Genomic DNA, 27,027 nt, shown 5'->3' with positions numbered 1-27,027 from the left:
TAGAGGGATGCTTCCTTTTTCCTATTTCTTTGCAGACAGCAAGCAGAGAAAGGAACACTCAGGAAAGGGGCTGAGGAAAGAGACATTTTCCAAGAACAGGCTTCCTTGGACCAACCTCCCCACCCCCACCCAATTAGGCCCAGCTCCTACCTCTCATCAGCTCCTAGTCAAGCCATCATGCTACAAATCCACCCATGGGCTCAATCCTGAGTTATGTCACAGTCTCTGTGGTCTGGCTTTGGCAGCACTCTAAGCTGTTCCTTTAATTAGGCATTGCCCAAGCCAAACAGATTGGCAACTAGGAGCAACCATCACTGACCAGTCCACTCAGTCTTACAGGGTCTTGCTTTTTCTCTCTGTCCTTCCTTCTTTCCTGTGCTTGCTACCATGCTGGGTATTCCTGGGTTTTTATCGACTCTGTTCTTCATCATTAGGAAAATAAGTAAAGTCAGGGGACCTTCTTTAATATTTTAGCATAGAATTACTGCTACTTATTATATATCATATTACATTACAAAAATGATAACAAAATAAATTATTATGTTATAAATAAGATAACGCATCTAGGAATGAAGCAGGATTCCTTTTGAAGAGCAGATCTCCTTGTATATACATCTGTAGTCAAGGTTTAACCTGTGCCTCAGCTTGAGACTCATTACCACCAAGCTCAGATAACTCTGTAAATTTTTAGCACAGTCACAATAGGGATATAAAGAAATATTTATTCCTATGAGATTGCCTTTTCTTGAGGAACGGGGTGTGGTTAAAAGCAAATCTACGGTGGAACTCCAAATAAAGCTGGCCTTTTGTGTGGAAATTACATGGCGAGAGGAGGGGCAGTTACAGCTGGAGTAGAGTGAAGGCTCATGTGAGGTCATCTCACTGATATGAGCTGTTTAGGTGTTGTGGGGAGTAGAGGAGAAGCCTCCCATTGGTGCTGTGAAGACTAAGGGATTAACTAACCTATGCTGTGATGATTAGGAATTCAGTCAGCTTTAGGCCTTAGGTGCCTGGGAAACATGGTTAGGTCCCAGGGGAAGCAAACATTGGAAAAATAGATAGAAAAGAACCTTTATATTAAGCTAAGAAACTCATTGGAAGTCAAGAAGATTAGTCTAGACTGGCCTAGAACTTGTAATGTAGCTGAGGGGACTGACCTTAACACCAGATTCTCCTGACTCTACCTCTAAACGCTATGATTGCAGGCATAGCCAACACAACCAGTTGAGCCTTTGGCTTTAAACCTCGTTTGTTGAGTCAAGTTCTCAATTATGAAGATTTAGCTGGCTCACTGTATAGACTAAGCTTGACTTGAACTCAGAGAGATCCTGTCTCTACCTCCTAATACTGGAAGTAAAGGCATGTAGCACCACATCCAGTCCCCATGATTCCTTTGATTTGATGATGGGGATGGAAGTCAGGGCTTTATACATGCTAGGCAAGCACGCTACCAGCTGAACCACATTCCCAGAAAAGAAGAATTTCTTTAGGATTCTTCTCTAAAACTGAACCACTCTTCCCCCAGGACCTAGCAATGTTTCCAGTTACAGATGTTCAGATTTAGTAAGTCCTATGTATTAATTATTCTATAGCAGGCTACTTGAACTTCAATTTCTCCAAAGTAGTCACTATGAGATATCATATGTATGATGTAAAATACTGATCCTAGTTGGATGGGGCAGAATAGCTTATGGGTAGTGTCTGGTAGATACAGCAAGAGTCAACGGGGTTGGTATAAGTGTACAGACAGTTAGAGTGTTATTCCATGAGAGCCTTGCAAAAAGTTACTCCAGTGTTGTGAAAGTTGATTCAGAGCAAATGATGTCACCTGGGACTTTACAGGGGAAGGGGGAGCCAGTTCTGGAGTACTGGGTATCTGCATGTGCAGTGAATAGTCAGCTGTTTGTCTGTCGCCCTACTTAAAAACAATGTCCAAGACTGAGGAGCTTATAAAGAACATAAATTAAGTTTCTCAAAATCAAGGTACCAGCATTTGGCCCTTTAGCTTCCAAAACAGAAAGGCAAGATACCACCTGCTCCCACAGCCTTGTTTCATAGACCTCTTCCAAGCACAAGAGAGTGGTCGTTCATGTCCCAGGCACCTCTTAAGCCAATGGTGTTGAAACCACTCTTCCCCTAGGACCTAGCAATGTTTCCAGGATAAGGAAGAAGGCAGGGTGTGACACTGGGTTAATTGAGTAACAGGTGTTCAGATTTAGTAAGTCCTATGAATTTGCATATCTCATATATTGGTGACTTTAGTACAGAAAGACTTAATTTTTAAGTAAATTTTAGAAGCACTGAAGTTCAAAGAACTCCTTTGGTGTCAATTAAGACCTGAAAAAGTTCTTTCAAATGTCTAAGGGGATGCTCCACTGAGAGGCAGCTTAAGCCAACACAGTTGGAAGGAGCTGGGAAAATGACTCCAAAGCAGTTCTGTTTTCTTTCTTTTTAACTGGTGAATTTGTGAACTGAATGTTTACCCCATGCCTAGTTCTCAAGGCACAGGAACATGATGGCAACAGTCACTGGTGAACTCTGTCTTTTGCTTGTCTGTTTTGCTGTGTGTGTGCATGCGCGCGCGTGTGTGTGTTTGTGTACGTGCGCGTGCACACGTTCTTACCAATTTGCATACATACAGATGCCAGAGAAGGGCTAGGATGACTTACTCTATTATTGCCTTTTGCCTTTGTTCCTTGAGGAGTGTTTCTCACTGAGTCTGAAGCCCACTGATCCAGTTAGCATGACTGACCAATGAGATCTTGGGATCTGTTTGCTTATCTACTGCCCCATTGCTGGGGTTACAAAAGCCCTTGGCTGAGCTTAACTTTTATGTGGGTGCTCAGTATGATTCATTTGCTTTCACAGCAAGAGTTCTTACCGTGGAGTCATCTCCTCAGATCCAAGGAGCTTGTTTTTGTAGTTTTGAAACATGGGATATACACATGATGTAGGCTCACATGCCTGTTTCCCAACTTACCAATTTTTTATTTCATTTTTCAAAGCAACTTTTAAAGCTGTGGGAGATGGACTATGAAGGTACACATAGGCATATAGGTGTGGTCACAAACCTTGTGGTTACTCCAATCTATGTGTTACAGATTAGAGCTAGCATGACTAGAGTAGCTATTTAAACACCCCATACCCGAAAGCCCGTGATAATTCACAGTATCATTTAAAAATTCTATAGTGAGCTTGACAAATATGTAAAGAATAGATCAAATCAACTATCTTAAGAGCATAAACTCAATTAAGATACATATATAACAGACAGGCAAAAGTATAGTGTTCCTTAGTAACACAAACAGTAAATTGATGATTTTTACATGACACACAGTTTTTTCTTGGAGGAGACTCTTAGAGATTATAATGGAACTCAAGAGAAAAGCCTCAGACCATGTGCACAGTTCATTCAGTTGTACAAGAAGCACAGGGTGCTGAAATGCAAGCAGGTAGAGCATTGGAACCAAAGTCTTCTTGAAGGTAGACACAGAGAGACTTTACATTAAAGGACTTCTATGGTTTGTAAGCCATATCCACTTATTGGAAAGAAAAAGCTATATGTTCACATTCAAACATGAGAAGTCTGTTTGGTGCTTTTGAGCTCTTCACAACCAGCTATTTTGAAATAAATAATGAGGAAAAGTAACGAAGATGCCACCCCATCCTCTTTTCTGATCATAGTTGGCGGTCTTGCAAATTGAATGGAAATCCCATAAATCTGGTATTTTAGAACTGTTTCCTGTTCACCAGAAGAGGTAAAGCAGACATTCTTTTTCTCACATTCCTCTCTGCAGGGAAAACCACTCCCAGCACAGAACTGAGTCTAGTTCTTCATCTCTAAAGGGTTCCCTATTATCTAGGAAAGAATTGCTAGTGACCAGGCTTGAGAAAGCCCCTTTGTGGATCAGTAACTTGTAGACTATAGACTGAGGTATCTGAGTAAGATTACTTCGATGCCCATTAAGGTAATGGCAGAGAATCCAAGTCTTTCCCTACTTGCCACATAGATGAGCCTTTCCAGCATTTGTTTATGTGTAAACTAGAGAAGTTCTAAATAATCTTGAGGGTAGAGATGAGGCCAAATTATAACAGCTCAAAACAGCCTGAAAAGGAATAAAATGGAGAAAAGAGACCAAAACAGCAGCCAGAGAAATGTTTGGCAGAAGCCCGGCGTATGTTTGGCACCTTCCTAGACTTCTGCCGGTCTGCAGAATGATCACTTAGGTGCTGGTGTCTCTATTCAAATATGAGTGACCCTCTTCGAGATCTCCATCAATATTTAGCTGTTTGGAAAGTGTGGTGTCAAAGTGTCCCTCTCCTTATGCCCTGGATCTCCAAGGCAGCTACTCATAAGCACAGCATAGTTCGTCTGCAAGGTGCACTGAATGGAAATGATATCCCATTAAGCATGTCTTACTCAGTGAAAACATTTTCCTGAGAACCTCAGCGAATTCTCTTTAGAAGTACTGCACTCCAAACAAACTACATGTTTGTTTGTTTTAAATAAAAGATAAGCAGATGTTTACTTAAAATAATACAGGAATATTGTACCAACATCATAACGGGACTGGCAGGTAGAAAGGGACAAGCACTGTACAACTTGAGTTGGTGATGCTGCTAGCTTTACATAGAACTTTGGTACAGTCACTTACCTTAAGAGGCCTTCATTAGTTTATCTCAAGTAAAGAAAGGAAGTAATGTCTAAGACTTCTCATTAGTTGTATGACCTGTGTGGGGTCTGCCCGTAAGGTCAGTTCTAAAGCACTGTGCAGTAGAAACGATTCTGAGTATCCATTAGAGTATGAGGTAAATGAGTTGGGAGATCAGGGGCCACTCAACATTCAGTAGGACCTACTTAACCTCTGAGGCAACATTCTAGGATCTCAGAGGCATGTGACATTATAAATGGTACCAATATACCCTATTTGTATAAACTTTTGACAAAGCTTAATTGATTACCTTAATTGTTGATTACCAACAGAGATCAACCAAAATATATTGAATCTTAGACACTTCATCATATGATTTCTTTGGTTTCCTAAAAAAATTGAGAATACCACCCCCACCTTTGTTTTTGCTAAAAGAAGCACTTCACAGATCCTTCTGTTGTCCTTGAATTCCCAGCAGCCTCTGCTCTTGTGCTTTTGTGATATTATTCAGTAAATGAGAATTACTTGAAGACAAACACTGCTGTAAATTGACAGTCTACCAAAAAGCTCTGGAGGCTGCTGACTAATTAACACGAGGGTAGTATATACACAGTAGATACACTGGGCTGAACATACTGTGGACAAAGAAGCAATGCACATCCTGGCAGAATTGCAGAGAGTCAGCAAAACTAGTCAACACACTACTTAGAAGAGGGCAGTTTAATGGCACTGACTCATTCCTGGAATTTTCTATTCAATAATTTTAGACCTTTATTGATGATTGATATGTGGAATTACAGAAAATAGGTAGGATATGGCAGGGAAAGGGAATGAAACTACTGTAATGTATATATAATGGAACTGAGAGAAAAGCCTCATAATATATATTATATATGTAATATATAATATATATAATATTATGTATGTATATATGCTTTTCATTCCATAAATTAAATTTTCTCAGGCTCTTGACATCAGTGGTACCACAAGACTCCTACCCCTCCATCCCTGTCCCACTCCTCTCTTATGTGTATGTGCAGGCATGTTTGAGCATGAAGTTAAAAAGCCAGAGGATGACATTTGCGACATGGAGAGACATTGAGGTGTCTTTCCTTAATCCTTTTATTACCCTCTTTTGTGAAGCAGGACCTCTTACTGAAACTGAAACTCACTGTTTGACTAGATTTGCTGGCCAGTGAGGACTTCAGCAGCAGCCTTTCTTTATCCTGCAGTGCAGTACATAAAGATGCACATGGCTTTATAAGGGGCATGGGGATCGGAACTGAGGTCCGCATGCTTACATAGCAACCATTTTACCAACTGAGTCATCTCTCCAGGTTAGGAGTATCACATAACTAACTTTCTTTCTTTCTTTCTTTCTTTCTTTCTTTCTTTCTTTCTTTCTTTCTTTCTTTCTTTCTTTCTTTCTTTCTTTTTCTTCCTTCCTTCCTTCCTTCCTTCCTTCCTTTCTGTCTACCTTCCTTCCTTCCTTCCTTCCTTCCTTCCTTTCTTTCTTTTTTCTCTTTCTGTTTTGAATTGTGCCTATCTCAGCACCAACAGACACAATACATCTCATGTCATTGTTCTTCATAATAGGTCATGGCACATCTTGAAGAAGCATGTCAGAGGACAAGCCCATGACTTGTGCCTCATGATTCTCTTACCCATTGGGATGACTTGCAAAGTTGGAATGGGATATGGTCAGGCCTGAGAATTCTAGTGAAGGATTCTAAGCAAGTTTCCTTTCCATAACTCATACATTCAAATGTTGTGTCAAGAGGACCGTAATGTAATTGAATAGCATGCTGTCTTATAACCATGGATTCAGGTTTTTTATTGTTTTTTAAACCTTCCTCAGGAGGACACCAGATTTCCTTGAAATATCTGAAAATGAAAGAAGAGACTTCATAGTAGATGTAGAGCCATCTTTCTAGGCCGTTGGTAATGTCTGCCTGTTTGTATTCATGTTCCTGTAGCTCTCACCTACATCACACCAGGCTTGGGTTTCTGAGCAGTAGAATACAGCAGGAGTAGTGGCAGTACTCTGTTAAACATACTACGGCATTATAAAGTATGAAGAGAAATATCTTGGTTTTGTTCTAGAACCTGAAACAGATTCTTGGAAGTTCTTGGAAGCTCCTGGTTTCTCATTGAAGTCAACTTTAGAAAAAGACGTCTCCTGACTTAGGGGTAGCCTTTTTTCAGGTTCCTTTCTTTCACTTGGATAGTCTTCTGCTCAGCCCATGGAGGGCATCCTATCCCCCTCTCCTAGCTTACCCACTGTAGTCATAGAGTATCACTTCCCCAGCAAGACTGGGTCCAAGTATTTACTACTTGTAATGAAATTTCTTCCAGGGTAACAAGCTACATTTAGCAGGGCCAGATAACCACATGATGAAACAAAAACCTCATAAGCAAACAGTGGTCGAGAGCTTGGGAGTTTTAGCCTCACTTTCAACCTTCGGGGAGTGTGACCAGTTAGCATTTAAATGACTAACTGTTGATTAGTGATCTATTAAATCATACTGATGTACCAAAATATCTTTTAAACAGAACCTGAGCAATGAAGGTTCTCTTCAGTTGCCAACTTGGTGAGACTGAGACACAGCTAGGAGATCATGTAAAGCACAATTCTGTATAAAAGTACAGGGATTTCCAGTGAGGACTAAGAGGACATCATGGTATAGGCTGAGAGCCCTGGTGGAGTAAGGTATCTATCTATGTATCTATCTATATGTCTAATGTGTTTATCTATGTAGTATGTATGTATGTATGTATGTATGTATGTATGTATGTATATATACGTGTGTCTGTCTGTCTTTCCATATCTCTTAATGTGAACTGTCATGCTCTAATGATCTCAAACCATGAGATAGAAATGATCCCTTTTCCCCTTAGAGTGTCTCTCTTGGGTATTTGCTATAGCAACAGAGGGTCTAATGAGCACAGTAGGGTAGCCTTCAGAACCCTTAGTCACTGTTGAAGCACTCAGAGAAGCAAAAGCTACGATGTAGGGAACGAAAGGCACTATAAGCAACACCAGTGAAGCTGAGGAAGAGACCAGAGCCAGTGTGCTTAACAGCAGGCGAGCTCATTGTTTAGAAATGGGTCGTTGATCATTAAATGCAAAACATACAAGGCTGCAATTATTTGCTTGCTTCCCACTCACCTATTTTCCCAATATTATCTATTTTTATAAGCAAAAGTATTTCAAAACATGAAATTCTTAAAATCCACACTCACATCCTTATTTCAAATCCTGGATTTAGTCAGAGAGGCCTGTGCTGCTTCTGGCTCCCAGAGCTGGTTACCCTCTTTAATTGGATTGATGGTGACGGCTGTAATTACCTTTAATGAGATTGTGTGTCAAGTAACTATGCTTTTTCTACCAGGGCTAGCTGGGCTTGTGGAATACAGACAGAAGAAGCCTCTAGTTATTGAGGGGGCATCCTAGCTTTCCAAGTCATGTTTGCTATAGTGGAAGATTTCTAAATGTCTATAGGAAGCCCAAGGAAGTCTTCTTTGGAAGCAGGTTTTTGACCTCCACCTTGTCCCTGCAGCTTTGCTTTGATGTGAGCTCCAGTGAAATGGCTGTGTTCTAGGCCTCTATTATCACTCAAATAAAAATGTTTTTGAAGGATTCAATGAAGATTAGCAATAGTAAACCTGACCCTTTCTTCCTGCTTTATTGCTGTTTGCTGTTATAAACTGTGACCACCTTGAAAACATGTCTTCACTATTTTTATGTATCTGTATGTATATTTTTCCCCCAATAAGGCTTTGCTGTGTTGCCTGGGCTGTCCTTGAACCTGCCATCTTCCTATCTTTTCTTCCAGAGTGCCATGGATAAGAAGGTCTATCTTTTAGTTTTTGGGATCTAAGCAAGTGACAGGATGGAAATAGCCAGAGGTGATATAAAACTTTAAAGAAACAGTAATTTCTAGGCACAACAGGGCTGGTACACAGGTGAGATTACAGAGACTGTGACATCATGCATATGGCCTGTACAAGATCAAGGCAGGCAAAATCACAGTGTGGAGGAGGGGATGTGGGCACAGAGCCCCAGCCTCACCAAAGAAGCTATTATTCACAAACACTAGCTGCTAGGAAATGAAAAGTCAGTTTTCTTCAGTGGTGGGACACTGGGTATATCCATCCCACTCCAGGACAGGTCTTATGTTCAGGAGTAGTTGATCAGAACAGATTTGACTCCATGTTTTCCTCTCTCTCTCTCTCTCTCTCTCTCTCTCTCTCTCTCTCTGTATTTACTTGTTTTTCCTTTTTACATTTTGTTTTGAAAGGGAGAGAAAGAACAGAGTTGAGTGGGTAGGGAGGGCTTGAGAGGAGTTGGGGGATGGAGGAGAATATGCTAAAAATATACTGTATGAAATTTTTAAAGAATAAAAAGGTGGTTGAGATTTTTTTTTTAAATAAAGCAATTTTGAGTACAAGCGGGTGCTGCCACACCTAGCATTTTTAAAAGCACCCAATATCTAGTAGAGTTTATCTTACTCTTCTCCCCCTGTGATCTGAAAACTTAACAGTCTCTAAAAGTAACATGGTGAATAAGAGATGTTAAAAATACTAGTCTCTATGTGTAGACAGAGCCGTAATTAATACCTAGGAAGCCAGATGCTCTACGGCAAAAGATGCCTCTATTTTCCAATTAACACATGGAGAGTTTTACATTTTTCAATTGGAAGCCCAGCCTCCGAACAAGCAAGGCGGCCAAATGTACTGCAAACACACGTAGCTTCAGAGAGACGTCGCGCACTGAAAACACACCCCATCTTATTAGCTTCAGCACCGCTCTCATTATAAACAGACTTGCTTATCCTTCCTCCTTCTGATGCGCTTGAAACAGAACTTGGATGGGTGCCCTCTTGAAAAAAAAATAGTTCTTGCCTTCACCAACCAGATGGTGCACATCCTCTATGCCTGGTCCTCTAAGGGAATCAAGAGGGGCTCCTATTGTGTTCCATAATATGATTAGTACATCCGCAATAGCTTGTTCTTACGGAGACTTCTGGAAGTTAGACAGCTTGGCTAATGTGGTCCTGCAGAGTTGGATAGGAGACCTTATGCAGCTGAGGACTCAGAGCTATAAGGAGGGGCTTCTGCTTTTTAATTCTTCCAAAATAGGCTTCAGTGGAGGTGTGGGGCCCTGCCACATTGGCTCACAAAGAAGCTGTCTTCTGTCTTTGAAACTCAGAGACAAAAAGTCTGCTGTCTCATAAAAGGGCTAATCAAGCAAGAAAGCCTCCCTCTCTTCCCCTCCTTCCCTTCCTTTCTTTGCCCCTCTCCTTCCTGGTCTGATCCGACCATATTATATTTGTAGTATTTTCCATTCACCGACACCACCAGCAGAGCCAATAACCACTCCTGGCTACCATTTGAGGGTCACACTCACCACAAACAGAAAAAATACCATTCTGAGTTTAGCCAACGAAGTGGGGAATAATATGCTGTCTCATACCTTGGAGATTATTCTGTCTTGGCAGAACCTAGAAAGGAGAAAAGAGAAATACATGCATTAGTGTTTTATTCCTCCTTACTTTTGAAACCACAGAGCTGAATTAAACAAATATAGTTTTTCTAATAATTTAATGAACAGCTAATTTCTGCACTTAATCCAACTATTAGGGAACCATTGGGGGTGAGGGGGAAACATTTAGGGGTGGGGTGAGAGGATTCATGCACCAAGAGTAAATCCCATCCCAGTCTAGTCTCTGGGGTTGTGATACAGCATTTTGAGGCAAAACAAAAACCTTTGCGAGCTTGAAGAAGTCCTGTCAACTGCGTCCAATGTATCCCATCACACTTCACAGGTCAGAGAGAAAAATCCCTCTGGGTTAAGACCCTGTTCACCAAACGTAGCATCACAAATCAGTCTCTGTACCATAGTCTAGTTTAGCAGTAAGGCTAGGCTGGTCATGTGACAGCAGAACGGACTCAGATAAGTCTCATCCTGTGACCAGAATCATTCTGTAGACCTGAGTCTGAAGAAAAGTTTTTGAATTGCTCAGGGCAAAGCCTCTGCTGAAGTCTGATGTTCAGTTCGGCCAAATATCACATCTTCTCCCCAGTTTGCTTTTTGGAAGCATTTCTTTCATATCCTAAGCATGTGTGCATTTCAACTTGGGCTAGAAAGATTTAATTAAGAACAACTCCATCACCACCAAAGGAGGCTGTACTTAATCAATAGCTCCGGATCTGAGAAACATTTTCCCCCCGAGTGCTGCATGGTTCTCAGGAACCTGGACTCCTTCCCTTTCTTAAAATGTAAGACTGCTTCTCTTTCTGGTATTTTGCCAATTAGAAAAAAAATTGCGTTGAGCAAACAGCTAGCAAATCCATCAAAAGGTTAGGATTCTTTTTATTTGAGTGCTCTTTCCTAATGGGTTGAAATTGATTGATTAGCTCACCTAGAACAGACTTAGCCTTGGGGGAAACAGCTTTGTAGACCTTAGTGGACTGGATTTTAAAAGCCAAAAAAAGTAGAAAATCAACATTAAGAATTCAATGGACTTCAAAAGCAGAGGAAAACACAATCTGAAACTATATTAAAATCCTTTTATTTATTTCCAGTCAAACAGCCTCATAATAAGTTATATTGTTATCCTGTCTACGGGCTCCTTCTTAGGCTGGGAATGTGCCTAGGCTATGATCTCCAAATTCAGTTTACACTGAACTTTCCCAAACTTCATGTACTATTTAATTTTAAAATGCTATGACAAATTTATCACCTTGTAGACAATTCCCCTCCCCTTCCTGCCACAGCTCTACCAACATTCCACATATTGGTTTTGAAACTACCTTCAGAATGAAATTTGTCTAAGTATAAAGTTTGCCTTTTAGAAAAGGCAAGAGGTAAAAGAAAGCAGCAGTTAATCCCCTGCCTCTGGCTAGAATTAAAAGAAAAGAACTTCTTGAAGGCCGACCACTCTGATCTTGTCTCTCACCATCTTTGCTGTTCAGTCTTTGGTATCTATAAGTACCATGCTCCTTACACAGAGAGGAAGGGTTTAGAGAAAGTGACATTTACATTTGAATATGTGGGAATAATATTGCTTGTGAAAACGTAGATCCTGGGCCCATCTCTGAGGTACTGAACCAAACTGGAGCATCTTAAGTGTGTTCGAGGGAACTGGAGCCCAGAGACCACCATTTGAGAAGACCTGACGGCTGGATGTGAAATGTATCCGGTCATATATGCTGAGTGTCAAGCTTTGAGTCAGAAGGTATTTTAAGTGGGTATTCAAGGTGGTCTGCAACCACTGTTCAAGTGTAAGTCTGCAACCCCAGTGTGTAGAGGCTGAGAAAACGGGACTGCTAATCTGAAGCCAGTCTGACCACACTAGCAAGTTGTACTCAGTAAATACACTTAGAGGTATTCAACCAATACAATCCCTTTAGTGCTCGCAGTTCCCTGGTCCCCACCTTTTTGATTTCCAAACAGATATCTGACCTACTGAGCACTGAAAGGAAGAAAGCTTAGGTGATGCAGCCTAATTAATGCAGTGCCCATTTACAGTTTAATTCTAAGTAAGTCACAGAATCCTTAGGAAGACTAGAAGGACTTAGGAGCAAAAAACCCACTCTTTCCCATGTTTTCAAAGGAAGACACTTTTAAATAAGGAGATGAAAGTGGTCGGGCTCCGGAGGAGTATCTAAAAGATGAATGAAAAATTTTAGCCACCAACTTGAATAACTTCCAGGTGTCTGCTTTCAGATGGAAATATCCACAAGGAACTATTAAGTAAATACGATTAATCATAATTAATCACGCACTGTCTGAAATTGCCTAGAACCAAAATTCTGAAATGGACACATGGCACCCTTCTGCTGCTGGCTCTAATGCCCCACCAGTTCACAAGGTATCGTGTTGTTTGGTTCAGCACGAGCCTTCCAACTTCCAATCTCTTATTAGTGATATTGTAAGAAAAAAATGAATAAAATGTCCAAATATGTGCCACCAATCTTTGCATATTAAACATCCTTTTCCAACACACATATAGTTTGCACAAATGATAATGAACACATCATCGCTTCCTATGTGCCAGCCCGAGGGTCTCCCTTTCTTCATTTGTAAATGCTAACTTTGCACTTAGCACCTAAGTTCCTTGAAGACCACGATTGAGCTAAAATAAGGGGTTGTATACAGATGGCCACCTTTAATGGAACACATACCTAAAAATATATAAAAAAATTATTTTCTTGCCACCATTATGTTACTGGAATGGAAAAATTTAACAGTACGACATAGGAAGGAACTAATTCAAACAAGGTACTGTCCCTATGTTTTCAATATTGTTGTGGGGTCAGAATGACATGGTCACTGTGGTAATTACTTCCCTCTTGCTATGACTAAGGGTAATAAGCAAACTAGGGGAGCAAGGGTTTGCTTGGCTAGCTCAGAAATCTCATTACTTTGTGGTGAAAGGAGTTAAGTCCCTTAGGCAGTGAGGGCAAGAGCCTTGGTGGATCATAAGCTAGTCATGTAGAACATGTCACCTCGCCCCTGAATGAATGACCAGCTTTCTGATTGAGCTGAGGAAGCATGCATAGAATGTGCGGACTGCTTACTAGTTCTATCTGGGACGATCTCAAAAAGACAACCCTACTAAAGATGACTTCAGTCACCATCTACCTTCCATCCTGAGATGTGTGAGTCTGTCAGCAGGGTGTAGCAGAGGTTTTTCTCCCTTGAAGCCCCTTCCCACTTGGCAATGAATGCAGGGCTGTGTCCTGCCTGGACACTGAGGTACCCAGAGCATAGCCACCTTTCAAGGAAGGCAAAACGCAGTGCATAAGGGTTGTCCTCAATCTGTGTTTTACCTGAGTGAATAACAGTGTAGTCTGGAACAATTGTGGTTCCTGGTCTCCTGTCTACCCAGACAGTACTGGCATACCTCTGGGAGTTGGGAACAGGAGTCCCTGGTCCTTGCTTTTTCCAGGGGAATTGGGTGCCAAGAGTACAGTGGGGCTGGATGAGAAAACACTTTCTCTGGGAGACCTAGGTGAAGTTCTTCAGGACAGTTGCTTAAAGATGGTGAATGTGAATGCATATGTCTTACTGAGGGTGAACCAGGGATTAAATACATTTGTGAAAGAAATGCACAGGAAGGGAAACTCAGTAGCTAAACACACAGAACCTAAATAGATACCTCATTAACACAGAGAACTACGGGTGTTTATATTATATTATGTGACTGATTGCCATGGTCCTTTCAGTGGGGTGTCATATTTATGTGTTTCAGAGCATGTAGAGGCAGGCAGGGAGTGGCCCCACTCAATTCTGAGATTCACAAGGTCTGAGCTCATTCAACCTTAGCAGTTCTTCTGTCTGGTGGTATGGTCCACCTGCCCCACACATAAATGCATTTGTTCTGCACGGTCATTGTTAGCATTCTCTTACTCTTCTTGAATGTGTGCCAGTGGACTGGGAAGTCACTGACTGGCCTTGACATTGGTGGCTGTTGTGAATCCATATCCCTAGTTAGAAAATCCTAGAACATTCTCAAACAACCAGCATCAGTTTTGGGGAGGGCACGGCAACCTGGCTCACACACACCATGCTGGGAACTAAGCAGAGTTAATAAGGAGGAAACAGGGCAACATAATGCAGTCCCCCAAAGATGTGCTTCAGTGACTCAAGATACTTCTGCCATCTAGATCCTGTAGTTCTAGCTCCTCCCTATAGCCTATTCAAATTCTGAATCCATCACTGGGCCCATTCAGGATGAGGACAGAGGCCTCCAGATCGTCATGTCTTTAGAAAAGCCCTTGGAGCTCAGTGAGAGATCTACTTTCCTCAACCTTTCTCAATCTAATCAAACTGACAGATTACCCATCTCAGGCCCAGAACAGCACTCTTGTCTTCATTAATCTTTCGGATAGCGCTATAACTTTTTTCCCTCTTTTCTCAAGAGGTGTTTTCCACAGTGAACTTGACCTTCAGCAGGGAGCCCTTATCCCCCACCTCCCAATTGCACCAGATCAACCATACCATCTATTTTTCTCTTTTTTCTTATCTGTAAGTACCTAGCAACCGTTGATCTTCCCAGATGTCACTTAACAGCTTTCGACTGGACATCCTCTGGATCACAGCCACAGCAAACATTTATCAGAACCACAGGTCTCCAGGCCTTTGCCCAGGCCCCCACCTTGCTTGTGATGCCTGCATTTCTTACACGCAAGTTCACACAGGAACTTGGATATATTTCTTCCAGTCTTCTTTGCAGCTGATAAATACCTGATCATTCTTTAAAACCACATGCCACACCTTTCCTGTGGATCTTAATTTTCTGAGACAGAGTTACTTCCTTATTTGCGCTTCAGTGCTACTTCTTCCTAAATACTCCAGAATACCAATCAAAACATATTAGCAAGACCTGTGTATAAACCTGCCTCCCTGCTTAGACAAGGGGGTTCTTGGAAGCAAGCCTTCCTACCTTTGCAATGAATATCAAATGTCTACTTTATGCTGGGAGTTTTATATTCTGAAATGCAGGATGAAGAATAGTGAGAATATTTGATGGGTAACCAATAAATTCCACGTCAGGGCATCAGTGAACGAGTGCTTTTTGCGAGGTCTCTAAATGATGCTCCAGTTGTCATTAACTTCCTACTCACTCTTCAACTGTGAGAGACATTAGGCACTTATTTGCCAGCATGTTGTGTCTACTAACTTTAGAAAGGGGAAATTATTTACAGAATGAGCACTGGTCTTTATGGACAAATGAGAGGAAACTGGGAGCCAAGGGAAAGAAGTAAGCTCATACTCTTAAAGCTAAGAGGGTAAAGACAAATGAATAGCATCCTCCAGCATGTGTAAGCCTCAATGACAACCTTGCTACAAAGCGGGTGGTGTGAATTATGTTGTCTCTGTTGATGGATTAAGTCCCCCCAGGCAGAGTCAACCGTGGGACTGTTTCACTCTGAGTTCTTTGCCTCTGATTTTGTTTTTTTAAAGAAAAGAAAAGATCTTGATGTTTAAAGCTTTTCTTCTGGTTATTTACAAAAAAAAATTAAAGTCTTTCTAGGCAATTGTCCAAATTCAAGAGCTTAAGCTAAAAATCCCCATTTTAGAAAATTTCATGCAATTCTCTATTTGGATTGAGGGGACAGCTTTTTTCTTGACTAATCATAGAACAAAGAGTAATGAATGCTTTTGAAATTTCAGGCAGAATTAGAAGTCAGGATGCTTCTCAGAGGTGAGTGGATCTTTCATGGCTCAGGAAGGGAGGCAGGGCCATCATTATGCTGCATGCCCTACCAGTAGCTTCTCTGCCCATTCCCTCACTGAATACATTCTGAGGGATCTGTGTTCATTATGATACTTCCCACTAATCTGAAGAAAAACAACGTGATTGCCAGTGTTGCTTTCCATAATATATATATGCAGTTAATGCAGTTATGAGAGAAATAATTTGGAAAGAAAGTATTATAGACCCAGTTTTCATTGGTTTGACAATTATAGAGCTAGTATGCAATGAAAACAAAAAAAAATTATACAATCTTTTTATAATTTTTATGAAGGGCCCTTCTAGATGCAAATTTTTACTTATGTAATTTTCACAGGCTATAATTTGACACAGACTCTGTCTCCTAACCAAGCGGTTTGTTGTAAACACTATTTAGTTTGTAATTACCATACAGTTAAATGACTAATCACAGAGATTCACTTCATGATCATTGACAAAAATGGCCACACTTAACACAGATGAAATTAACACTAAGGAAAACGGGGCTGCCTCTCACATATTCTCAGCCAATCAACCAGAGCAAAGCCACCGGGCACAGCTCTAGAGTGTGGGATGAGAGACAATCTGTGTTGTGTGAATCAGAGAAAATGTGACACTTAGTAGATCCATTGTCTTGCTCCAAGTCCAGTTGGATGCCAGGAAGGGGAATTACAGAAGGACCAACTGAGAAAAAGAGATGTGTTCCTAAGAACATGTGGACGAACCAGGTGAGTCTTATCTTTTTATATTTTCCTCTCCGCCAAGCTCCTCTCTGTGAAATATTCATTTTGAGGGTATTCATTTTTAATATCTGCTTAGAAAACATTGGTTATTCCTTCCTCCTGACACTGCTTCTATTACCTTAATTTCAGAAATGATGTCTAGTTTGGTGACTGCTAGAGACTAGAGCCAGACTGTAAAATGGAAAATGTCATCCAGAATGCCTCTGACAGCAAGAAGCAACAGCTTGCCCTGAATTCCACTCCTGTTTTCCCAAGGGCACCGTTTAGTACCTACAGATGCTGGTGTCTTGGATGTATGTTGCTATAGTCATCTTTCTTTGCTACTCTCCATGTGGCTCTGTCCACTCATTACTCTCTCCAAGCCTCAGCTGGCACATCTCTCTTCAGTGTTACCAGGTAATTCCTAGACACAGGGGTATGAGACATTACACATGGTAGTCCCTGTGATAGTTCCCAACTTCTATACTCACCTGTGCATGTCATCCTCTGGCCACACATTTGTGGCATGTCTACCCATCTTTGTTCTTTTCTCTCCTGGCATTTTTCTCTACCTAATCTTTGTCCTATCTTAGTAGCACTGAATTGCTTTTCGTATAACTTTAGAATACATCAAAAGAAATCTGGTTCCACCTGACTTTTGTAGCCACCAAAAACCAGCCTAACATACTTGCCTAAATACTTGGCAGGCCCAGATGTCCCTGTCACTGTAAAGCAGTCATCTGTTTTCTGAAGATGCCCTCCTGGACTCACAGTTTCAATGAGTCTTTTGTAATTATATATTGTGAACCTGGGCATCTGTGTCCCTTTTTAAAAATTTACATTGACACTCAATCTCCTGTGTTCTTGTGTTCATTGAGAAATGAGGCTTGTGGAGATGATCGTGCCTTAAGGTCTTCACACACACAAATGGAGTTTGTGCCTTTGTACAAGGATTTAAGGGAGTCTGTCAAGCTGTCCTACCCTTCTTGCTCTTCTCCTGCATTGGGGCTGTGGTAAGAAGGTGCCATCAAGGAAGGTAAACCAAGTCTCTAACCATATTGTGGTGACCCCACCCCAACCATAAAATTATTTTGTTGCTACTCCATAACTGTTATTTTGCTACTGTTATGAATCTTAATGTAAATATCTGATCTTTAGGATGTCTGATATGCCACTCCAAAAGGATCATAACCCACAGGTTGAGAAACACTTCTTTAACCATACATCATCTTGGAATCTGAGGCCTCTAGCTCTGAAGCAAAGATAGTTCTATCACTTATGAATTACTTAATTTAAAATTCATTGTTACAGCACCATAAACAGACTAAGACAGCCTCCAGCCTCCAAGTTCCAGTCTCAATCAAGATCTGGCTGCAACTTCCTGAGAGGTCCTGCATGCATTTCTTAGGGTTGCTATATAGAATTCTATAAATAGGTTGGGTTATTAAGGCAGAAATTCATTCCCCCCAATTTTAGGAGCGAAACCCAAGGTGTCTGGAGGGCCATGCTCCCTTTGGACTCTGGATAGATCCTTCAGCTTCTTCCAGTATGACAGTCCTTAGTCTTGATATTCTCATGTTGTTACAGCATCCCGTTTCCACACCAATGATTTCTTCATATAATCATATTGGATTAACATCTTTGCTAGAACAGTAAGATGTCATTTGAACTAACACTATCTGAAGAGATTTTCTATCTAAATAGGCCTGAATTATGAGGTACTTGGACATGGGACTCGGTTAATTTAGTGCTGAGGGTTGAACACAGTGTCTTGAACCAAGCAGGCTCAGTAGTATAATTCAGCCCTCAAGAGACCCCAATCTAGAACCACTCGAGGGAACTAAGTCAACCTACAAATCAATGTAACCTAATAGGAGTGTTAAAGTCACTGTGAGTTAGTTGTCCATAGCAACAGATAAACAAAATGATTTTCTTTACTCAGGTCCTCTGGCTTCTGGCAACACAGTCTAGAAATTTTTTCTTGCAAGATTGCTTGGCCTTTTTGAAATTTTCCCTTGTTTGTTTTTGACATTTGTTTTAAGGACAAGGTCTTGCTATGTAGTCCTGTCTTATCAGAAACTTGGTAGCTGGACCAGAATGGCCTCAGACTTGGGCCCATCTTCCTGCCTCTGTCTCACAAGTGTTGGAATTATAGGCCCATGCCATTCTATTCACATAAGCTTGGTATTTAATGCAACAGACATGGTCACTGTTTCAGAAAGGTGCCTTAGGCTGTACATCCGTTTCTGTTCCCTGCTGGTATACACTGAAATGACCAAAGAAGGAATTCATCAAAAGCATGCAATAGAAAGAAAAGGGCAAGGGGCATGAACAGACCAGAAACTGAAGAATTGATTAAAGGTGCAAAGGAGATAGAATTATATTAGAAGGTGAAGCCAAAACTCAATAAGAAACAGCTAAGAAGCCAACTACTAAATAATGTTTGTCCTGCTTTCTGTACAGAACCCATACCAGGTCCACATCAAGCCAGCAGGACTGGAGGTGACCAAGAGGCGTAGTCAGTATTAGCAGCAGCTCACCTCAATTCCACCCCTCATCTGAATCACCCTTGGAATAGCATCCCCTGGAGAGGTACATTCTCATCTGCATCTGTGAGGGAAAAGCTATAATACCAGAAAAGATTATTTGCCACATGCTTGCCCTTTCCTGCTACCATAACCCTGGACCAGTCTCCATTGAGGTTCAACCATGCACTCCACTTGAGGGAGCTAGGCCACTAAGCACTCTAGTGTGATGGCCTGCCTACCCATGACATAACTCTTCATAGTGTGAGAACTGCTGAACAAAGACATTCTTAAAATCTCAGCCTCGGCACTGTTGACAATTACAGCCAAGAGCTTCTTCGTTGAGGGGTCATGGCCTGTGCACTGGAGAGTATTTAACAATACCCTTCGCCTCTAACCTATTAGATGCTGCTTCAGTCATGAGATCCAAAAGTACCTCTGGACATTGCTATATATCCCCTGGGGAAGAAGCTTCCCCTAGTTGAGGGGTGTGTGTGTGTGTGTGTGTGTGTGTGTGTGTGTGTGTTTTGTGTGTGTGTGTGTGTAGGGATATCCACACACATGATGGCCAGAGAACAATCTCAGGGGTTTTCCCACTCAGAAAGTATCTGCCTTGTCTTTTCAGGCAGGGTCTCTCACTGATTAGGCTAGCCTGGGTGGTCAGCAAGTTCCAGGATTCTGCCTGTCTTCATCTCCTATGCATTGCTGGGATTATGAGCCGTTACCACTGTGCTTGGCTTTTTATTATGTTCCTGCCACTCTGAACTCTTGACTGACCATTCCTCTCTGGGTATTATTACTCCATTCTCTCTAGGAACTATTAGTCACCTCTAAGTCTTACTCAGACTCCCATGCTCCAAATTCTTCCAGGACTTTGCTTCTACCTTTAGATGAGCTACACAGGGGCTCAGACATCATCCAGATGGTTAGTCTTTAGGCTGCAATGCAAATGCATGCTAGGGAGGCTTTAGCAGTGCAGGCTTGGGAACTGTAAACTGAGGTACAGGATGGGTTTTGCGGTACCCCAACTATGTCCTAGTAATAAAAACATTAAACCTGAGGAGGAGGAGTGCAACCTCCACGAAGGAGAGCCTGGATTGGGCTGACACCCTTGACGTGGATGCCTGTCTGCTACAGTTCTCTTAAGGAATGGGTCTGCTATAGGTTTGCACTCTATTCTCTGTTCTAATTAGTCTTACTATTTCTCTGATACAATGCCATGACCCCAAAGCTACTTGGGGATGAAAGGGTATATTTGGCTTACACTTCCACATCACTCTTCATCATTAAAGGAATCAGGGCAAGAACACAAACAGGGCAGGAACATGAAGGCAGGAACTGATACAGAGGTCATGGAGGAGTGCTGCTTATTGGCTTACTTCTCAAGGCTTGCTAACCTGCTTTCTTATAGAACCTAGGAACACCAGTACAGTAACCTTACCACATACAATGGGCTGGGCTCCCCCACATCAATCACTAGTTTAAGAAAATCTTCTATAGGCTTGGTTTGCCTATAGCCTGACCTTATGGTGGCAGTTTTTCAATTGAGATTCCCCCCTCCCAAATGATGACAGCTTATAACAAACTGACACAAAACTGACCAGCACAACACCATACCTCTGAGAAGGAAAGAGGCCCTGGAAAAGGGAAAAGACTTGGACATTAGGCACACCTGCCAGTAAAGGTCAGAGAGAGGGCTTCACAGACAGTGAGAGGGCAGGCTTCATGGTTTAGGTTTGGTAGTGATGTGTGAGGAGTACTCTAGGCAGACCAACTCCCACTCTAGGGAGCCAGGGTGAGAGAGATGGTAAGATAGGTGCATCTGGTCTTCACCAGGGTCAGGACATCTTACAGCTGGGGATGCATATGAGAAAGCTCCATTTGCTCTTTTCAGAGGGTTGCCATAGCAAACCAACATCAGCAGCCTAACTGGTATCTAGCCGCATGGGTAAGCTTACCTGTCATGTGACAAAAAATTCCAGTGTTTTGTAATTTACAAATATGTCAAGGTAGAACCTTGGATTTTGTTTTTTGCTTGCTTGTTTGTTTGTTTTGTTGTTGTTTCTGAGACAAGGTCTCCTCCCTATTAGCCCTGGGTAGCCTGGAACTATGTTGGCCTAGAACTCATACAGATCGATCTGTCTCTGCCTCCTGAGTTCTGGGATTAAAATTGGGTATCATTCAGTATGGTGGTAACTTATTTTTCAAAAGCAATATTTACTGCTCCAGCAGTAGTATATAAAATCTGCCACCCAAATATTTTGATTTTATAAATAAAGTTTTATTGGAATGTAGCCATATTCACATTGTGGATGGTTCTTTACAAGGACCAGAGTATAATAGTCTTGACAGACTTAATAGCCACAGCAGCTGGAATATTTATTAACTTGGCCTTCAGAAAAGGTTTTCAACCCCGCATTCCAGAGCACAGAATACAACCTTCTTTTCACACTTTGTTTTCTTCTTTGAGCTATAGCTTTGTATACCAAGACAGAATGCCAATTTTCAGTTGAAGACTGATAGCTTCTATGCAATGTATGCTTAGGTTTGGGTTTCTCTGAGTTTTGAATGAGGGTTCTGTTTAGAGAGTCTGGAAAGGCTGTCAGCATGGACTCAGTTGGTGAATCCATCAGGCAGGGGCAATAGAGTGAGAGCCGTAGGGGTGGGGCATGAAGCTGAAAGAGGTGGAGGTGCTAGGGACTGGTGTCTGAGTATCTGGAGCTAGGAGCCTCCAAGGAGGGAGAATATGACATTTGTCTTTCTGGGTCTAGGTTACTTTATTCAAAATGATGGAAAATGGAATTATTGCCAGGATAGGGCATTTGAGGGTCAAGAATAGGGAGCTGCATCTGGTATAGTAATCTGATCAGGGAATGAGAAAGTGGGGGCTCTTTAGAGATGGGAGAAGGAGGTAAACACAGAGGGAGGGAGGAGTATAAAAATGACAATAAGGATGTCCTAAACCTGTGACACATATAATTCTATAAAAAATATATTCCCCATAAATATACATATATAGTTTTAATTAACTTTTCCCATCTGTACTAACAAGACTCCTCCAAAAGCCAAAGACCACCCAAACAAAACAAAACAAAACAAAACAAAAAAAACAAAGCCCTAATACCAGGCATTGGAAGGCCTCTTTGAGTTGTTGAGAATGACTGTCCAAGAAACTTGTAAAATATACATCCTACTGCTATTGCCCTTGGTTGCCCCCAGATGTAAAAGGTAAGTTGCCATTGCTGAAGATACCACATACTTCAGAAGCAAAGTCCAGAGGTCCTGAACTAGAACTGACTTGAGTGTCCTAACTATCATGTTACCAAAGGTACCATGCAGGCTTCCAAAGGAAGTCCTACCCAGTTATGATGCCTACTGTCTACAACAATGACTAGCACAGCGGGATAAAGCAAAGGGCACAATAGTAGCACAAATACATTGGTACTAATCAATGTATTACTCTCTAATTGAATTTTCTAATTGAACTCAAGACCTACTCAACAAGAAGAAACTCATGCCTGGTACTGAAAATCTACCAAACTACTCAGTGCCAGTGACGTCATGGATCTCAGAGGAGAGCCTACAACCACCAAACCAGCATAATCCCTAACTACATCCTAAATATTTGCTCTTATAACTACAGGTAAATGTAGTAGTCCTGACCCTTCATCAAAGAAACTTCTCTTTGCAACGATGGAGACCACTACAGAAAACTATAACCAATCAATAGGGAGAGTTGCAGAGCCCAGTTCTAATGAGTACAACCTATAAAATGCTTACACACTTTAAGGCTCGGCGAACATTCTCAAGAGGAGGTGGGAATAGTGTAATAGCCAGAGGAACAGAGAATTCTCTGTGATAGCATGTCTTCTAGAAATGTCAGAAGCTACATCCATAAACTCTCACCAACATAACAGCCCAAACACAAGCAAAACAAGAACCACAACAGACATGCAGAAGTGGACAGAGGAGAAGCCCTTGAGGCTTCACCCCTATACGAAGATCTACAGGCGACTAAGGAGTGTTGAGAGTGGGAGGTATAGTCTTCCCCAGGGAAGAACAAACCAATTGGTTACCCAATACTAAGTGGTTAGCCCTGAGAACACACACATACACCTTTATAAAGATGGAGTAGGTTATATTTAGGAGTATTTTTGTACATTCATATGTACATGCAATAACAATACAAAAGAGAGGCCGTGGGTTTTAAAAAAGGGTATATGAGAGAGTCTGGAGGCAGAGAAGGGGAAGAGAACATAACATTATATTTAAAAACTCTTCTATATACATATGTGTGTGTGCGTGCGTACATACACACACACACACACACACACACACACACACACACACACACACACGGTGGAGGTGATGTGGGGGCTTCATTGCAAGTCCAGTGCTATGGAGTAGAGCATAGAGAATCTTCCCCCTGGCCTCCCCATTCCCTTCCTTCTTTCCTCTTCTATACTGGCTCCCTTCTGTTTCCTGAGGCTCTTACAGCCACAAGAAGCCCCTTCTTCCTACAGGTGCACCTGCCAGCCAGAAACACCTTAGCCTTTTTCTCCTTTTCACTCAATCCAAGATACCCCCACCCCCTAGGTTACTACAGCTTCCAGCCTGCCCTGCTGGCAGCCTTCCTGGCAGTTGGAAACACCCTGGGGAAAAGAGAGAAAACACAAACAAACAGATATGGGGTGGGGAGAGGGAAGAATCAAAGAAAAAACTGTCAAATTTCATTTTGAAAGTCTCACCCAGCAAAGAAATAGATTTCTAGTTTAAAAACACAGCAAACAGTTTTCCCTAGGGTTATAGGGCCACGGGGCTGGGAGCGTGCGAAAGCATCCGTCTACAGGAATTTTTTGGTTGTTTTTGAAGAAAGTTCATTTAATTATTTGGAGTACTGTTCCACTGAGCCAGCTGCTGGCACCCTGAAACTAAGTTCCCACAACTCAGTTTTGAAAGAGCGTTGGCTTCAAAGTGGTTCCACCATCCCCAAAATAAAATCTTGTGGGACACATCTGGGTAATATGGCCCCCTTTTATATATTTGCCTCTACATGGGACTTCATACCACACAAAGCACATAGCTAGGAATGGCCATATTTGGTCTTCCCAGTCAGTCTGAGTGGTAGGTCAAAGGTCACTTCTTCCTGGAGGGAAAAAAAGTCAGAAAATTAAGGCTCAAACAGATTTGCCCCCTTGTCTGATCACAGGCACCCCAGGGTATAAATAGGCTAGGAACGTGGGTTCTGTTTCCTAAGCCTCTGTGATTCCTCTGGAGTCATTGCTGTACCTGGTAGATTAATGCAGAGTCTCGTCCCTAAACAGCCCCGCACTACTTCTTGTGATTTCTTGAGTTCCTCTGCCTGCTAAGCCTGCCTGTGTGATAAAGAAGGGATGCTTCACAAAATAATTACACATGATAAATGACATAGAACTTAAAAAGGCACTTACGTCATGTTTGTACTGAAGAAATATTGAAAAGTAACCATCTGCTGTTAATATTTTTAATTTTATGAAGGGCTACTTGTGTTCAAGAATGACAAAATATTGCTAAAATGGGTTAAGGGAGGGTTGGGGAAGCCATTAGAGACTTTGGCTTAGGGTAGATAGAGTCCTAACCCCGGTCATCCTGCTCTTCCTTCAAAACCCTAGTCAGTCAGAACGCTCTATTCTGAGTACCTCAGCCTGGCTCTCAGAGTTGCAGTCAGGCAGAGCCCTAGCAAACACCTAGTTATTTTTCAAGTGGGTACTCCGCTTTTGTACAGTCAAGTTTTCCTCATGTAGTTACTTCTGGGATTGAATATGCTGATACAAATAATTTAAAAATGTTATTTATTTTATATATGAGTCTTTGTCTGCATGTATGTCTGTGTACTGCACGTGTTCCTTGTACCCACAGAGGCCAGAAATATCCACGTGTTGGATATCCTGAAATTGAAATTACAGGCAGTTTTGAGTTGTGGAGGGTGCTGGGAATTGAATCCTTTTGGAAAGCAATAAACGCTCTTAGCAACTGAACCACCTCTCCCGCCTGGGCAATGCAAAACAACAACAAAAACAACAACAGCAGCAGCAACAACAAACCCGCCAAACAAAAAATTCTTACCACAGGCCATAGCACAAAGGTATTGATGGATTTTTTTTTTTGTCACAGGTATTAATAGCATCATTGACATTTTATATGTTTTTGACCTCTCCTTGACCCCAGTCCATGTTCTCTGCTTGGGGTTGGCTTTGTGAAGGAGCCCGGTATATATGAGGTGGACTCTCCTTTATTTCTTGCAGTGCAGTATTTTTCCCACTATTAAGCCAACACAAGCCTCAGGTAATGTTATCTTTTTCAGAAGACAGGCTCCCACATAGATGCTGTCAGAGAGAATTTGGGGCGTGTGAACAATTTAAATGAATCAGCCCTGACAAATCCGATTTACAGATTAAAACACTGTTGTGATATTTACCAAAAGTATATATAGCAAGTTAAGACACCTCCGACAGGCAGACATTGATTGCCTGTGTTAATCAACTGGTATAATTTAGCTACAACCAGAAGCAAAATGCTTCAGGAAGATAAACCTGATCATAAATAATTCCAATTTTGGTGCATTTTGAAATCAAGGGAGACTGTTGTTCAGGGTTTGCTGCAAGGTGACACCTCTGCTGTGTTACATGAGGTCACATCGGCTTCATCTGAGTGTTGGGAGAAGATAGGAGTTGACATAAACAGATGACAAGGGATTAGGCAACTGCATCAGCCGCTGATGCATTAGGAGAGACGGAGGGAGCCCGCTGTCTGCGGATTGTACTCCCCTCATCTCAGATGCTTTTAGGTCTGTATCAATAGTCCTTCATCCATGTCCCCAAAATCTCTGGGCAAAATCAAGAATCTGTAGCCTTAAAAGAGACCCGGAGAAGGGCTCTATCTAGAAACCCTGGAGCAAGGTGACTGCTTAAGAAAAACACATTCTGCCTTTCAAAACTTATTTGTTGAATGAATAAGTGAATGAAAAATTCTCCTTCCCTCCCAATTCCCAGAAGGCTGCTTTGCCCTCAGGGCGTGAAAGGGGCTGCAGAATCTGGAAAGACCCTGGGGGTTTAAGGCCTTAACCAACCCAGTCACTCATTTATTATTTAAACTCTGCCTACTTCTAAAAAAGATTTGAGACAGCTTACAACAAAAGTACCAACACTAAAGGGCCTTACCCTCAGCCCTTCCTTGCAGGGTTTCATTATCTGTTCCATGATCATCAAACACGAGTATTAAATGACTATTTGCATGGGATGCTATGCCAGGGGCTGAATAAATCAGGCAGAGCCAGGCTCTGACCTCCATAAATTTCCATCTGTTCAGTTTGCATTCATTCATTCTTTTGACAAATATTTATTTGCACATTCCACATGCATGGCTCTCAGGGATTGTGTGGAAGGAGCAGAAATGAGTTGTGTGCAAACTTTGCCTTAGCCTCAAAAATTTAGAGATTAGCATGGGACGGGGGAGGGAGCAAGGGTAGCCAACAGAGTAGCGCTGTGATGTGGATTAGGAATAAATAATTAATCCCCTGATGCCAGGTAGAAAGGATCCATGCACTGAGGCTGTCACACAGAACAAGCAGTAGAGTACAAGAGTAATTGCATCCGTTCACTGTGTGGCCTAAGGAGAAGCAGGCTGAAATACGTTGTATAACAAACCTTTCCCTGGGGGGATGTAACACATGCGCATCTATTCACCCCAGATAGGGAACTCAGGGCACACCAACATATGGATACTACCAAAGTCCAACCTGGTTAACCAAAGAGTTCTGTTGGGGGTTTACTTACAGAAATATGGGTGAGGGGTTACTTACAGGAGCAGAAATAACTCAAAGACAGCTGCATTATCAAAGTCT

General features: G+C 41.8%; 1 protein-coding gene across 5 annotated transcripts in view; it reads right to left on the bottom strand.

Moving 5' to 3' along the window:
• The window catches only part of Sema6d (semaphorin 6D), a 585,978-nt gene that overhangs the window by 177,078 nt on the left and 381,873 nt on the right, over nucleotides 1–27,027 (bottom strand). For all 5 annotated transcript variants that reach the window (XM_087652073.1, XM_087652079.1, XM_087652091.1 and 2 more), the window contains exon 4: nucleotides 10,129–10,156. The gene's annotated coding sequence lies outside the window, so the exon portion shown is untranslated. The remainder of the gene's footprint in view (nucleotides 1–10,128; nucleotides 10,157–27,027) is intronic.

Source organism: Rattus norvegicus, chromosome 3 (assembly GCF_021556685.1).
Source record: "Rattus norvegicus strain SHRSP/BbbUtx chromosome 3, alternate assembly SHRSP_T2T, whole genome shotgun sequence".
Taxonomy (NCBI): Eukaryota; Metazoa; Chordata; class Mammalia; order Rodentia; family Muridae; genus Rattus; species Rattus norvegicus.
Note: the sequence above shows the minus strand (reverse complement) of the source record. Positions and strands in the feature narration are given on the sequence as shown.